The 16,805-nt window shown below is 42.0% G+C and overlaps 1 non-coding gene across 1 annotated transcript; it reads left to right on the top strand.

The window, feature by feature from the left end:
- The first annotated feature begins 10,395 nt into the window (after positions 1-10,395).
- LOC116464230 (small nucleolar RNA MBII-202) lies at positions 10,396-10,470 on the top strand. The gene has a single exon (XR_004246880.1). It is a non-coding gene; the product is annotated as a small nucleolar RNA MBII-202 (small nucleolar RNA).
- The last annotated feature ends 6,335 nt before the right edge of the window (positions 10,471-16,805 follow it).

Here is a 16,805-nt window from a genome sequence, read left to right as displayed (position 1 = left end):
CTGTGGCCAGAGATAATGGGGAAGTGAACCCAGAAATTCTATGACAGAAAACAGGCTAATCGTTTCCAGTTCTGACTGTGACATCATCACTTGACAGACTCGTGGTTAAAGCAATGCTCTCGAGGCATCAAGAACACAGGATGCCACTAAAGGACATGAATGGATGGACACATACAAGTTCCACCACACTGTGTGCCAGGGACATTAATCTTTTGGCTCTCACTGTTTATTACCTCTAAGGCTGAGGAGGGAGGATTGCTTGAACCTGGGAGATGGAGGTTGCAGTGAGCCGAGATCGTGCCACTGCACTCCAACCTGGGCAACAGAGCAAGACCCCATCTCAAAAAAAGTTGTAGAATTCAACACCTACTTCTAACAGATCAACCAGACAAAAGATCAATAAGGAAAGAGATCACACCACTGTACTCCATGCTGGTAACAGAGTGAGACTCTGTCTCAAGACAAAAAAAAGGCTGAAATGCTAAATTTTATGTTGTGTGTATTGTGTACTTTATAAAACATTGTTGGAAGAAATTAAAGAAGACCTAAATAGGAAGACATCCCACGATCACAGGTTGGAAGTCTTAATATCATTAAGATGCAATACTCCAAAGCAATCTATAGATTCAGTGTGAATATCTATCAAAATCCCAATGGCATTTTTTGGCAGCTATAGAATCACCGAGGACCTCAAATAGCCAAATCAGTCTTGAAAAAGAACAAAGTTTGAGGACTTGGACTTCTTGATTTCAGAACTTAACTACAAAGCTGTACCAATCAAAAACAGTGTAGTTCTGGCATAAGGAGAGGCATATAAGCCAATGAAGTAGAATCAAGAGTTCAGAAATAGGCCGGGCGCAGTGGCTCACAGCTGTAATCCCAGCACTTTGGGAGGCCGAGGCGTGCAGATCACGAGGTCAGGAGATCGAGACCATCCTGGCTAACACGGTGAAACCCCATCTCTACCAAAAATACAAAAAATTAGCCGGGCGAGGTGGCGGACGCCTGTAGTCCCAGCTACTCGGGAGGCTGAGGCAGGAGAATGGCGTGAAACCCAGGGAGCGGAGCCTGCAGTGAGCTGAGATTGCACCACTGCACTCCAGCCTGGGCAACAGCGAGACTCCGTCTCAAAAAAAAAAAAAAGAGTTCAGAAATAAACACTATATCTATAGTCAATTGATTTTCAACAAAGGTGCCAAGATCTCTCAGCAGGAAAAAGAATGGTGATTTTGGGGGGTCCTTTTTCGTTTTTTGTTTTGTTTTGAGACAGAGTCTCACTCTGTTGCCCAGGCTGGAGTGCTGTGGCGCGATTTTGACTCACTGGCACTATCTCGGCTCACTGCAACCTCTGCCTCCGGGGTTCAAGCAATTCTTGTACCTCAGCCTTCCGAGTAGCTGGGACTACAGGCATGCAGCACCATGCCTGGCTAATTTTTGTATTTTCAGTAAAGACGGGGTTTTGCCATGTTGGCCAGGCTGGTCTCAAAATCCTGACCTCAAGTGATCCACCCCGCTCAGCCTCCCAAAGTGCTGGAATTACAGGTGTGAGCCACTGCACCCAGCCAAGAATGGTGTTTTTAACAAATGGTACTAGGACAACTAAAAATCCATACACAAAGAATGAAGGGCTAAAACTATAAAACTTTTAGAATAAAACACAGGGATAAATCTTCATGACCTTGGGGTTGGCAAAGGATTCTTAGATATGACACCAAAAGCATAAGCAACAAAATAAATAATAGATAAACTGGACTTCATCAAATTAAAATTTTTGGGCATCAAAGGACACTATCAAGATAGTGTAAAGACAATCTAAAAGTAGAAGAAAATATTTTCAAATTATATATCTGATAAAGGTCTTATTCAGGATATATAAATGTACAATTCTACAACAAACAGATAAAAAAACAATTTATTTTTTGAGACAAGGTTTGGCTCTGTCACCCCGGCTGGAGTGCAGTGGCATGATCTAAGCTCACTGCAGTCTCGACCTCCTGGGTTCAAGCAATCCTCCCACCTCAGCGTCCTGAGGAGCTGGGACTACAGGCATGTGCCACCATGCCCAGCAATTTTTTGTAGTTTTTGCAGTAACAGGGTTTCACCATGTTGGTCAGGCTGGTCTTGAACTCCTGACCTTGTCATCCGCCAGCCTCAGCCTCCCAAAGTGCTGGGATTACAGGCATGAGCCACCGCACCCGGCCCAAAAACATTTTTTAAATGGGATTTGAATAGGCATTCCCACAAAGAAAGATATACAAAAAGATATACAGGCCGGGCGTGGTGGCTCACGCCTGTAATCCCAGCATTTTGAGAGGCTATGGGTGCATCACTTGATGCCCAGAATTCGAGACCAACTGGCCAACGTGGAAAAGCCCCGTCTCTGCTAAAAACACAAAAATTAGCCAAGCATGGTGGTGCACACCTGTAATTCAAGCTACTCAATGGCTGAGACATAAGAATCGCTTGAACCCAGGAGGCGGAGGTTGTAGTGAGCCAAGATTATGCTGACACATGACAACCGAGTGAGACTCAGTCTCAAAAAATAATAATAATAATAACAAAAAGATATACAAGCATTCATACAAAAAATATATCTAAATGGAAAGATGCTCAACATCATTGGTCACTATAGGTAATACAAACAAAAACCACAATGAGATACCACTTGATACCCATTTGAATGGTTATACTGCAAAACAAAATCAGAAATAACAAGTGTTGGCACCAGTTGCCGTGTTGCACACCTGTAGTCCCAACTACTTGGGAGGCTGAGGTGGGAAGATCACTTGAGCCCAGGAGTCTGAGACCAGCCTGGGCAACATAGTGAGACCCTGCCTTGTAAAACAAACAAACAAAAACAAGTATTGGCAAGAATATGGAAAACTTGGAGCCCTCGTACATACACTGCTGGTGGAAAGGTAAAATGTTGCAGCTCCTGTGGAAAACAGTCTGGTGGTTCCTCAAAAAGTTAAACATAAAATTACCAGATGACCCAGCGATTCTGCTCTCGGGTATATTCCAAAAACAATTACAAACAGATACCCAAATAAGTACATGGACATACATGTTCAGATGCACTATTCACAATCACCAAATTGTGGAATCCCAAATGTCCATCAATGGATGAAAAAACAAATCTTAGTATTTAATGCCTGTAATCCTAGTACTTTGAGAGGCCAACGCAGGCAGATCCCTTGAGGTCAGAAGTTTGAAACTAGCCTAGACAAGGCAGTTGAAACCTCATCTCTACCAAAAAAAAAAAAAAATTAGCCAGGTGTGGTGGCACCAACCTGTAGTTCCAGCTACTTGGGAGGCTGAAATGGGAGAATCACTTGAACCTGGGAGATGGAGGTTGCAGTGAGCCAAGATAGCACCACTGCACTCCAGCCTGAGCAACAACAGAGTGAGACCCTGTCTCAAAAAAAAAAAAAAAAAAACTTAGTATTTACATAGAATAAAAAGGAATAGATTACTGTATGAGTTACAATGTGCGTAAGCCTCTAAAACATTATGCTAAGTGAAATTAACCTGACACAGAAGGTCACATATTGTGTGATTCCATTTATATAAAATATCCAGAATAGCCAAATCCATAAAAACAGAAAGCAGACATGTAGTTACCAGGGGATAAGTAGATAGATATGTAGCTGATGTGTAGTTATCCAGGGCAGTGGTCCCCAACCTTTTTGGCACCAGGGGCTGGTTTTATGGAAGACAACTTTTCCACAGATTGGAGCAAGGGGTTGGGGATAGTTTGGGGATGAAACTGCTCCACCTCAGATATCAAGCATTAGATTCTCATAAGGAGTGTGCAACCTGGATCCCTCGCATGCACAGTTCCCAATACGGTTCTTCCTCCTATGAAAATCTAATGCTGCCACTGATCTTACAGGAGGTGGAGCTCAGGCAGTAATGATGGCTTGGCTGCCAATCACCTCCTGCTGTGCAGCCCATGGTCCTGTGGGTTGGGGACCCCGATCCAGGGGATAGAGTGGGTTATAGGGAGACACTTTTTTTTTTTTTTTTTTGAGACAGTGTTTTGCTCTGTCGCTCAGGCTGGAGTGCGGTGGTACAATCTAAGCTCAATGCAACCTCCGCCTCCTGGGTTCAAGCAATTCTCTTGCCTCAGCCTCCCGAATAACTGGGATGACAGGAGCATGCTACCACACCTGGCTAATTTTTTATATTTTTTGTAGAGACGGGGTTTCACCACATTGGCCAGGCTGGTCTCAAACTCCTGACCTCGTGACCCGCCCACCTTAGCCTCCCAAAGTGCTGGGATTACAGGTGTGAGCCACCGCACCTGGCCAGGGAGAAACTTCTTAATGGGCACATGATTTTCTCTTGGAGTGACAGAAATGTTTTGGAACTAGATAACTAGATAGAGGTGGTGAGTGCACAGCATTGTGAATGCACTACATGCCACTAAATTATTCACTTTTTATTTTATTATTTATTTTTTGAGACAGGGTCTCACTGTCACCCAGGTTGGAGTGCAGTGATGCAATCACAGCTCACTGCGGCCTCCACCTCCCAGGCTCAAGCGATCCTCCCTCCTCAGTCTCCCAAGTAGCTGGGACCACAGGCACATGCCACCATGCCCAGCTAAGTTTTGTGTTTTTAGTAGAGACAGGGTTTTGTCATATTGTCCAGGCTGGTCTCGAATTCCTGGGCTCAAGTGATCCTCCCGCCTCAGCTTCCCAAAGTGCTGGGATTACAGGTGTCAGCCACCGTGCCTGACTAAATTATTCACTTTAAAATGTTAGTTTTATGTTTTGTGAATTTATTCTTAATAAATTTCAGTTCCACATGTAAAAAGCTTGGGAGTTGTGACTCCATCCTAACAACAAGTAAAAAGCTCAACAAATTGAAAAATCAACTCTACTTAGATCCATATGAGAAGTGAGGTCACAGGGCAAACCACTGCTCCCATAATCAAAGAGACAGAAATGCAAACATTGAGAACAATGTACCGAAGTCTTTACAGGAACCGGTGCCAGAGTTAGGAAACCTGAACTGTAATCGACAAATTGTTAGAGGCTAGGTGAGAACAAGTCTGAGAGTTAAAAACTTCAGGGGGACTCCGTCATATGGGGACCCCATACTTTTGTGAATTTTACCTTCTCGAGAAGAATCCCCTTGAGCTTCCAGCAGGGCGATGGAGATAGGAATCATTCTGAAAGCTTCAGAGCACTGTGCTCTTCTTGACTAACTCTGCCCTCAGGAGAAGCTAGTTAACCAGAGCCCAACCTTCTGGGGTTTTATCAGAGCCTAACTGAACTAGGAGAAGGGTAAAACCTAATTCTAGCCAGCTCTAACTTTCCACGTGGGAGAAGAGAAATATTCAACTAAAGCTCGCCCTAGCCAACCATGTGGGAGAAGGATAGTACCCAATCCTAGCCCACTCTCACCATCGTTTCCTACCTAAGGGTAGAGAAGAAAATCTGAGAAGAGCTCGGTGACATTCACAGTCCAGAGGCACAGGGTCACCAGAAAAGACTGAGACCTAATTGTAGGACTTTCCCCTACACCTCACCACCACATCACTAAAGGCATATTTATAGCAGTTCCTTTTACCCAGTACATTACTTTCAGCTATCAAGAAAAAATTACAGGGCATGTTAAAAAGCAAAGAACAGTTCAAAGAGACAGAGCAGGCATCAGAACCAGACCTGGCACAAGGGATGCTGAAATTATCAGATATGGAATTTTTTTTTTTTTTTTGAGACAGAGTCTCACTCTGTCACCCAGGTTAGAGTGCAGTGGCATGATCTCGGCTCACTGCAACCTCTGCCTCCTGGGTTCAAATGATTCTTGTGCCTCAGCCTCCCAAGTAGCTGGGATTACAGGCATGTGCCACTATGCCCAGTTAATTTTTGTATTTTTAGTAGAGATGGGGTTTCACCAAGTTGCCCAGGCTGATCTTGAACTCCTGGCCTCATGTGATCTGCCCACCTCTGCCTCCCAAAGTGCTGGGATTACAGGTGTGAGTCACTGTGTCTGGCCAGACATGGAATTTTTTTTTTTCTTTTTTAGACGGAGTCTTGCTCTGTCACCCAGGCTGAAGTGCAGTGGCATGATCTCGGCTCAATGCAGCATCCGCCTCCTGGGTTCAAGTGATTCTCCTGCCTTAGCTTCCTGAGTAGCTGGGATTATAAGCGTGTGACACCACGCCGGGCTAATTTTTATATTTTTAGTAGAGACAGGTTTCACCATGTTGGCCAAGCTGGTCTCGAATGCCTGACCTCAGGTGATCTTCTGCCCGACTCAGCATCCCAAAGTGTTGGGATTACAGGCCTGAGCCACCATGCCCGGCCAAGGAATTTAAAACAACTATGATTAAAATGCCAAGGGTTCTCATTAAGCAGTCACCATGCAAGAACAGACGGGCAATGAAAGCAGAAAGGTGGAAATCTTTAGAACAATAAAAAAAATGCTACAGATAAAAACACTGTAACAGAAATGAAGAATGCCTTTGATAGACCTATTAGTAGTCTGAACATGACTAAGCAGAGAATCTCTGAGCTTTAGAATATCTTTTTTTGTTGTTGTTTTGAGATGGAGTCTCACTCTGTCGCCCAGGCTGGAGTGCAGTGGCACGATCTCTGCTCACTGCAACCTCCGCCTCCCAGGCTCAAGCAATTCTCACACCTCAGCTTCCCAAGTAGCTGGGATTGCAGATGCGTGCTATCATGCCCAGCTAATTTTTGTATTTTTAGTAGAGACAGGGTTTCTCCATGTTGGTCAGGCTGGTCTCGAACTCCCGACCTCAGGTGATCCGCCCGCCTCAGCCTCCCAAAGTGCTGGGATTACAGGTGTGAGCCACAGCGCCTGGCCTTGCTTTAGGATATCTTAATAGAAACCTCCAAAACTGAGAAGCAAAGAGAACAAAGACAAAAAAAAAAACAACACCAGAATATGTGGAGCAATTACAAAAGGTATAACATACATGTAAATGGGAATAGCAGAAGGAAAAGAGAGACAGGAAGAGAAGAAATATTGGACTGCAAGTTTCCTCAAATCAATGTCAGACACCAAACCACAGATCCAAGGAGGTCAAAGAACACTGAGCAGGATAAATGACAAATGAAACAAAACAAAAACTCTGCACATAGGTGTGACATTTTCAAACTACAGGAAATCAAACATAAAGGAAAATTCCTGAAAGAAGTCAGAGGAAAAGAAAAAAATCGAAAAGAAGTCAGAGGAAAAAATCATGTTACCTATAGAGAAGCAAAGATAAAAATTACATGTGACTCCTCAGAAATCATGCAAGAAGGAAAAGGGTGGAGTGAAATATTTGAGTGTTGAGAGAAAAATACTACCAACCTAGAATTCTGTACCCTGTGAAAATATCCTTCAAATGTGAAGGAGAAATACTTCCTCAGACAAACAAAAATTGAGAGAATTTATTGCCAGTAGACCTGTCTTGTAATAAATAAATTTTTTTTTCTTTCTTTCTTTTTTTTGAGACAGGGTCACACTACTCTGTTGCCCAGGCTGGAGTGCAGTGGCACGATCTTGGCTCACTGCAGCTTCCACCTCCTGGGCTCAAGGATCCTTCCACCTCAGCCTCCTGAATAGCTGAGACTACAGGCACTTGCCACGGCGCCTGGCTAATTTTTTTGTATTTTTTGTGGAGACAGGGTTTCTCCGTGTTGCCCAGGTTGGTCTCAAACTCCTGTGCTCAAGCAATCCACCTGTCTTGGCCTCCCAAAGTGCTGGGATTGTAGGTGTAAACCACCGTGCCTGGCCATAAATTCTTTTAAGGAAAGAAGGAAAATAATATAGATCAGAAATTTGGATCTACATAAAGAAAGAAAGAACATGAAAGAAGGAATAAGTTCACATGACTTGAGCTTGTAGCTATGTCTTCTGCACAGATTGGGTAATGGAACGCTGAATTTTTTTTTTTTTAGTGGGGACGGAGTCTGGCTCTGTCCCCCAGGCTGGAGTGCAGTGGCGCAATCTCGGCTGACCGCAAGCTCCACTTCCCGGGTTCACGCCATTCTCCTGCCTCAGCCTCCCAAGTAGCTGGGACAACAGGCACCCACCACCACGCCCAGCTAACTTTTTTGTATTTTTAGTAGAGACAGGGTTTCACCGTGTTAGCCAGGATGGTCTTGATCTCCTAACCTTGTGATCCACCCACCTCGTCCTATGGAATACTAAATTTTTATACTTGAAAATGACAGCCTAGGAGAATCGTGTGAACCTGGGAGGCGGAGGTTACAGTGAGCTGAGACTGCACCATTTCACTGTAGCCTGGGGAACAAGAATGAAACTCCGTCCCAAAAAAACAAAATCAAAATAAAAAACAAAACAAATCAAAATCAAAAACAAAACAAAACAAAACAACAACAAAATAAAACACAATGGAGAGCCTAGAAATAGACCCACATAAATATAGTCAATTGATCTTCTACAAAAGAGAAAAGGTAGTACAATGGAGAAAAGTGTTTCTAACAAATGGTGCTGGAACAACTGGACATCCACCTACAAAAAAAAAAAAGATGAACCATAGACCTTACACTTTTCACAAAAGTTAACTCAAAGTGGACCTAAATGTAAAACACAAATTATAAAACTTTTGGAAGACAACATAGGAGAAAATCTAGATGAATTTGGATTTGGTGATGCTTTTCAGATACAACATCAAAGCCACAATTGATAAAGGAAAGAATTGATAAGCTGGACCTCATAAATTTAAACATTTCCCATCCGCAGCCGGGCATGGTGGCTGATGCCTGTAATCCCAGCACTTTGGGAGGCTGAGGTGGGTGGATCACCTGAGCTCAGGAGTTTGAGATCAGCCTGGGCAACAAGGAAAAACCCCGTCTCTACCAAAGATACGAAAAAAAAAATTAGCTGGGCATGGTGGTGCATGCCTCTGGTCCCAGCTACCTGGGGGTGCTGATGTGGGAGGATGGCTTGAGCTAGGGAGGCAGAGGTTACAGTGAGCCGAGATTGAGCCACTGCACTTCAACCCTGGTGACAGAGTGAGACTCCATCTCAAAAAAAAAAAAAAAAAAAAAATCTGCTCTGCGAAAGACAGTGTCAAGAGAATGAAAAGACAAGACACAGGCTGGGAGAAAATAGTTCCCAAAGACATATCTGATAAAGAAGTGTTGTTCAAAACATAGAAAGAACTAGCCAGACGCCTGCAATCCCAGCACTTTGGGAGGCCGAGGCGGGCGGATCATGAGGTCAGGAGATCGAGACCATCCTGGCTAACACGGTGAAACTCCATCTCTACTGAAAATATAAAAAATTAGCTGGGCGTGGTGGCAGGCGCCTGTAGTCCCAGCTACTTGGGAGGCTGAGGTAGGAGGATTGCTTGAGCCCAGGAGGTGCAGGTTGCAGTGAGCTGAGATCACACCACTGCACTCCAGCCTGGGCAACAGAGCAGGACCCTGTCAAAAAAACCAAAACAACAATAATAACAAAGCAAAAGAAAAAAATTAAATAAAAAAAAATTTTAAAATGTGTGCAAGATCTGATCAGACATATCATCGAATAAAATATAAAGATGGCAGATAAGCATGTGAGATGCTCAACATTATATGTCATCATGGAATTGCAAATTCAAACAACAGTGAGAAACCACTGCAAGCCTATTAGAGTGGCCAAAATCCAGAACACTGACAATGCCAAATGCTGAGGAGGATGTGGAGCAATAGGAACTCTCATTCATTGCTGGTGGGAATGCAAAATGGTATAGCTACTTTGTTGGGTTTGTTTTTTTTTTTTTATAAAACTAAGAAATAGTTTTTCATTTTATGCCCCAGGCTGGAGTGCAGTGGTGCAATCTTGCTCATTGCTCCCTCTGCCTCCCGGGTCCAGTTCAAGCAATTCTGCCTCAGTGTCCTGAGTAGCTGGGATTACAGGCATGTGCCACAATGCCAAGCTAATTTTTGTATTTTTAGTACAGAAGAGGTTTCACCATCTTGGCCAGGCTGGTCTCCAACTCCCAACCTCAGGTGATCCACCTGCCTTGGCCTCCCAAAGTGCTGGGATTACAGGAGTGAGCCACCGCACCGGCCTGTTGTTTTTTGTTTGTCTGTTTGTTTCTTTGTTTTTTGAGACGGAGTCTTGCTCTGTCACCCAGGCTGGAATGCAGTGGCGCAATCTCAGCTCACTGCAAACTCCACCTTCCGGATTCAAATGATTCTTGTGCCTCAGTGTCCTGAGTAGCTACAACTACAGGCTCGTGCCCTAGGCCCAGCTAATTTTTGTATTTTTAGTAGAGACGGGGTTTCACCGTGTTGATCAGGATGGTCTTAAAACTCCTGACCTCAGGTGATCCTCCCACTTCGGCCTCCCAAAGTGCTGGGATTACAGACATGAGCCACCATGCCTGGCCAGTATAGCTACTTTGGAAGACAGTTTGGAAGTTTCTTACAAGTCTAAATGTGCTTTGATGCAAGTATATTTGAACCCCTTTCCGTCTGATAACTGAGCAAAATAATAATTTTTTAAAAAGCATAAAAACTAAGCCTACACTTACCATATGATTCAGCAGTCACTCTTGAGTATTTATTCAAAGGAGCTGAAAACTTACGTCCACACGAAAACCTGCGCATGGATGTTTACTCATTATGAATTCAGCTTTATTCATAATTGCCAAAACTTTGGTAGATGTCCTTAAGTAGGTGAATGAATAAATAAATCATAGTATCTAGATAATGGAATACTATTCAGCGCTAAAAAGAAATGAGCTACCAAGCCATGAAAACACATGGAGGAAACGGAAATACAGATGACTAAGTCAAAGATGTCTTTTGAAAAGGCTACAAAGTGTTTGATTACAGCTATATGACATTTTGGAACAAAATGGCAAAACTGTGGGAACAGAAAATGGTCAGTGGTTGCCAAGGGTTAGGGAGGAGAGACGGAAGGATAGGGAGAATGCAGGGGAATTTTAGGGCAGTAAAACTACTCTGTATGACATTATAGTGGTGGATGCATGTCAGTATATGTTTATCCAAACACATAGAATGCAACACCAAGTGTGAACCCTAATGTGATGTATGTGCTTTGGGAGATGTATCGATGCAGGCTCATCAGTTGTAACAAGCATAACAACTTTTGGTTGGGGATTTTGATAATGGGGGTGGCTATGCATGTGTGGGTCAGGAAATTTCTCTGCCAAGGAAGGTAGACATACAGCCAACAATTACATGAAAAGATGTAATTGTAATTCAGTGTGGGTGAAGCTATAAGACATTATGCTAACTGAAATAAACCAAACACAGAAAGAAAAAGGCTACATGATCTCACTTACATGTGGAATGTTTTCTAAAAATCAAATACAATAGAAACAGGATAGAAGAATGGTTATGGCAGGAAGCGGGGACAGTGGGTAAAACAGGGAGATGTTGGCAGGGCGCAGTGTCTCATGCCTGCAATCCCAGCACTTTGGGAGGCCAAGGCGGGTGGATCATGAGGTTGGGAGTTCGAGACCAGGCTGGCCAACATGGTGAAACCCCATCTCTACTAAAAATACAAAAAAAAAAAAAACAAAAAATTATCTGGGTGTGGTGGCAGGCGCCTATAATCCCATCTACTCAGGAGGCTGAGGCAGGAAAATCGCTTGAACCCAGGAGGCATAGGTTACAGTGAGTCACTGCACTCCAGCCTGGGCAAAAGAGCGAAACTCCGTCTCAAAAACAAAACAAAACAAAACAAAAAATAGGAAGATGTAGGTCAACTACAAAGTTGTAATTACATAGGATGAATAACTCTAGAGATCTAATGTTCGGCATGAGGACTATAGTTAATAACAATACATATTATTAACTATAGTTTTATAGATATATTCCAGTATTACATACTGGAAATTTGCTAACAGAGTAGATTTTAGGTACTCTTACCACACACACACACACAATCAAGAAAGGTAACTACATGACATGATGGATATGTTGATTTGCTTGAATATTGTAATCACTTCACAATGTACAGTCAATTCCTGCATCATGATGTCTTGATAAATGATGGACCACATATATGACACTAGTACCATATGATTATAATAGTGTATTTTTACTGGACCTTTTCTATGTTTAGAAATATTTAGATACACAAATACATACCATTGCATTACAATTGCCTACAATATTCAGTCCAGTAATATTCTGTACAAGTTAGTAGCCTAGGAGCAATTGGCTATACCATATAGCCTAGGTATGTAGGAAGCTACACCATCCAGGTCTGTGTAAGTATACTCTACAATGTTCACGCAATGTCAAATTGTCTAACAACACATTTCTTAGAACGTATCCCCATCGTTAAGCAATACATGATTGTGTATCAAAACATCATGTTGTATACCTTATATTTATACAATAAAAATAAATAAAAAGCACACATATAAAAAACAAAATAAATATAAGAGAATTCTAAAATTCTAAAATACATATTTGTTCTAGCCCCTACACACCTTCAGCAAGTAAAAACTTGAGAAATTCTCAGTATTCCAGAATAATACAGAATTTATATTTGCTAGCTTACAAAATAAATCAACTTTTAATGTGTTATAATTGTTTAATTTGTTACATTATAGTAAGCCTAATTGGTATAAGTGACTTGACTCTCACTTAATCTAAAGCAAGTCTAATAACTTTTAAATTTAAATTAAACATTGAAAGACCAAAATAGAAGAGCTGGCCAATTTGGTAAAGTTTACTCCCTCAATCTAATAAAACATATCGCTTTACAAGTTCTAATTTTCACCAGCCTTCTTCCAGACCTTTCCACACTATATACTCAGCTGACTTTAACCTGATGTGGAATGTCCCTAAAGTTGATTGTGCATGACTGTATATGTATATCAAAACATTATGTTGTACGCCTTAAATTTGTGAGTGAGGCCATTCCTATTTTCTAGTAACACTCAGCTAGGTTTGAGGTTAAAGATACAAATAGGAGGCAAAATTATAATAGAAAAAAAATTTCAGATCCATCAATAAAAAGAAAACAATGGAAATTGTGTTAGATACTAGCACTTTGGCTAACGTTATAAACATGCAAGATCCTAACAGCTTGGAAAAAATTGTAATACATCCAGCTGTAATAAAGGGTATCTGAGAAGAATTGAGAGTTCCAAGCACCATTTTGACTAAAAAGCAGTAAAGTCAAGTTACTATTCTGAGGTATTAGATCCTTCCTGGTTCTCATCTCAAATTTATTTCATCCCAAGCTTTATTTCACCAGTGCTGAAACCCACAAGGAGCTACCTAAACTCACTGGCACCACAACTATCTAGAAGTCCTATCTGAGATGATCCAAATCCAACACACTAAGACACACTCAATTTATTCATGGGTGAGTCTGCTCAGACCCTCCTCTACATAATTTTAACAAGCTTGGCAATCTAACTCCCAGCCTAAAGAAAATTAACAAACAAAAGCTGAAATGTGAAAAAAGTGCTAGAGACACAAATATTGTCAAAAGTGAGAGATGATCTCTTAGCAACATAGGAGGAACTAGGGGAAAAAACACAAAACACCAAAAGTGGACATTAAAAGTTCATCTGAGACCACTTAGGGAGGAAGCAAATAACCCTATATTCCCAAATACATCTAAAGGCACCCACCCCTTCACAGGAAAGAGTAATAATAGACATGGTTAATCATGACCCTCAGCTATGAAGAAAAGGCTCCGATCTGCTCAGAACGGTCTATGTGTAAGAAAGTCAGGAAAATTCAAATAGTTGTAATTTATAAAGATTTCGCTCAGAGTGGTTAATCAGTTTTGAAAGTGTTGACACTTAAAGGGTGAGGCTCTGGTCACTTGGGGAGTAGTCTTATAAAAAAGAGCTCCTTTTTCCCACCCCATCAATTAATGAAGCACTGCATACGGATGCTCCGCATTGGAAGCCGTTCCAAGGACAGCATTCCAAAGTCAGCTATAACAACAAACAGCACATGTCCAGAAAGGCACAGATATCTCCTCCCTACACCCAAACCATTTAAGGAGGAGGAAAAAATCGACCAAAAAAATGTGTGACCAAATAGGCATAATTGTCAATTAGCTGAAAAACAAATCTCTAAGTTTCCAATGAGGGCACAAGAGCACCTAAAAAAAAAAAAGAAAGAAAAACAACAAATCATTCTAATTTTTACAAAAAAATGAACCAAATAAATTTTTCCTTGAACAACTGCCAGGCCTACAGGCAGATCTTCCAATATAAAATCATCAAACCTGAAGAATTTTCCCAAGAGAGTAGATACTTCCAAATAGCAAATTTCCATTTTAAAATAAGCACATTTATTGCCATTTTTCCAGTTCCAGAATGTGTATGGTTGTTAAATATTAAATTCTAGCTTTTAAATTCCGGTAATGGAGGAAGGATAGCCCATATTTAGGGCGGGGCCATGTGAGGGATGAATACCCCCAAATTACTAAAATCTGTCAACTTGGCAAAGACCAGAACTGAGATCTATCTGGCTGAAATGTGACTACCATGGCCAAATCTGAGCTGCAGTGTGTTTCCCACCAGCATGGCAGGCTATTTGTGTATTCATTTATAATTTTTTCATTTCTTCTACAAAGACTCTGTGGAAGATCTATGGCTGAAAAGAAGGCCTATAAAAGACCAGCCACGGGCCGGGCATGGTGGCTTATGCCTGTAATCCCAGCACTTTGGGAGGCCAAGGCGGGTGGATCATGAGGTCAGGAGATTGAGACCATCCTGGCTAACACAGTGAAATCCCGTTTCTACTAAAAATACAAAAAGAAATTAGCCCGGTGTGGTGGCGGGTGCCTGTAGTCACAGCTACTCAGGAGGCTGAGGCAGAAGAATGGCGTGAACCCGGGAGGCGGAGCTTGCAGTGAGCCGAGATTTCGCCACTGCGCTCCTGCCTGGGCAACAGAGCAAGACTCCATCTCAAAAAACAAAACAAAACAAAACAAACAAACAAAAAAAACCAGCCTTGTATTTTCTTCACACATTTTATTTACATTGTGAAAAAGTTAAGTGGGAAAATCACACTCTCATTCAAACTGTTCAAAATACAGGTAACAATACCAAGGAAGATGAAGCAACCCAGTGGTTCCCACTTTATCCATTCTTTGTCTCTATCAGGGCATGCACCCTAGTCCTCTAGGGTGATGAACTCCTCCTGGTTTTCCCAGGATTTTCCCAGCCTTAATGAAAGTCTCAAATCCTGGGAAACCCCTCACTCTCAAGCAACGGGGACAGTTGGTCATCCTACAGGAGCAATGACATCCACGTGGGCAGCACCCAGAGATATGGTTATGCACAGTCCCTTGGGAAATATAACTGAATTCAAGCAAGTAGGAGTCTCTTGTTCATATCTGGGTTCAAGTCCCATCCCTTCTGCTTCCCAGCAGTGTGAACTTAACCTCTCTAAGCCTCAGTTTCTACAGCTATAAAATAGAGATAACAGAACTTTACACAAGGAATTACATGAGAATTAAGTACAATCATGGGCCCAAACTAAACTTTCTATTATATAAGCTATCTAGCATTAGCTATTATCTCCATCATCATTATTTTTCAACTTTTATTTTAGGTTCAGGGGTACATGTGCAGGGTTATTATATAAGGAAATTGCATGTTGCAGGGGTTTGGTGTACAGATTATTTCATCACCCAGGTAATAAGCTTAGTACCCGATAGGTAGTTTTTTGATCCTCACCCTCCTTCCACCTTCCACCCTCAAGTAGGTCCCAGGGTCTATTGTTCCCTTCTTTGCGTCCAAGTGTACTCAGTGTTATGTGAGAACATGCAGTATTTGGTTTTCTGTTCCTGCATTAGTTTGCTTAGGATAACAGTCTCCAGCTCCATCCATGTTGCTGCAAAGAACATAATGTTCTTTTTTATGGCTGTGTAGTATTCTATGGTGGGTATGTACCACATTTTCTATATCCAGTCTACCACTGTCCATCATCATTATTATATATAATAATAAAGTTTAGTTTTAGCACATTATTTGCAGATTTCATGACCTTAATTATTATTAAGAACAAATTGTTCCCCCTGCATCTAACAACTAACGCTCACACTTGGGAACCCGGCTACATTCACCACTATAAAAATGACATCACCACCAAAAAAAAGATCCATGTGAGACCCTTCTTCGCAATTCAAAGTAACCAACTTGGGCACACCAAAACCAAATAAAGATAACCCCAAAAGTATATCACTTGAACAAAAAAAAGTAGATTTTCCTCCATCTCATTCGCTGTCAATAATTGCATTCTCTCTTTCCTGCTCTGCCTGTCTAGAAGAGCCCCATTATCAGCATCACCAAGGCTGCTGCACCTAAATAGGCCAGGTTGAAACCACCATTTTCCCTTCCTTGGTGACTATTCAGATGCAATTCTATGTGAAACTACAGACTCCATCTAGAAAGAAATGGAGATATGGAGATAAGGCCAGGCACAGTGGCTCACGCCTGTTATCCCAGCATTTTGGGAAACCAAGGTAGGCAGATCACCTGACATCAGGAGTTCAAGACCAGCCTGGCCAACATAGTGAAATGCTGTCTCTCCTAAAAATACAAAAATTAGCCAGGTGGGGTAGTGCACGCCTGTAATCCCAGCTATTCGGGAGGCTGAGGCAGAAGAATCTCTTGAACCCAGGAGGCGGAGGTTGCAGTGAGCAGAGATCGTGCCATTGCACTCCAGCCCCAGCGACAGAGATTTTGTCTCAAAAATAAAAAAGAAAGAAAGAAATGGAGGTAAAAGTGGGTAACTGCAGGAACATGTGTCAACCGAAGACCTAACACTAGGCAAACAAAAATGCTCACATGACCAATGCTATGTTATGGGAACAGC

The sequence above is a fragment of the Hylobates moloch genome, unplaced genomic scaffold (assembly GCF_009828535.3).
Source record: "Hylobates moloch isolate HMO894 unplaced genomic scaffold, HMol_V3 SCAFFOLD_304, whole genome shotgun sequence".
Taxonomy (NCBI): domain Eukaryota; kingdom Metazoa; phylum Chordata; class Mammalia; order Primates; family Hylobatidae; genus Hylobates; species Hylobates moloch.
Note: the sequence above shows the minus strand (reverse complement) of the source record. Positions and strands in the feature narration are given on the sequence as shown.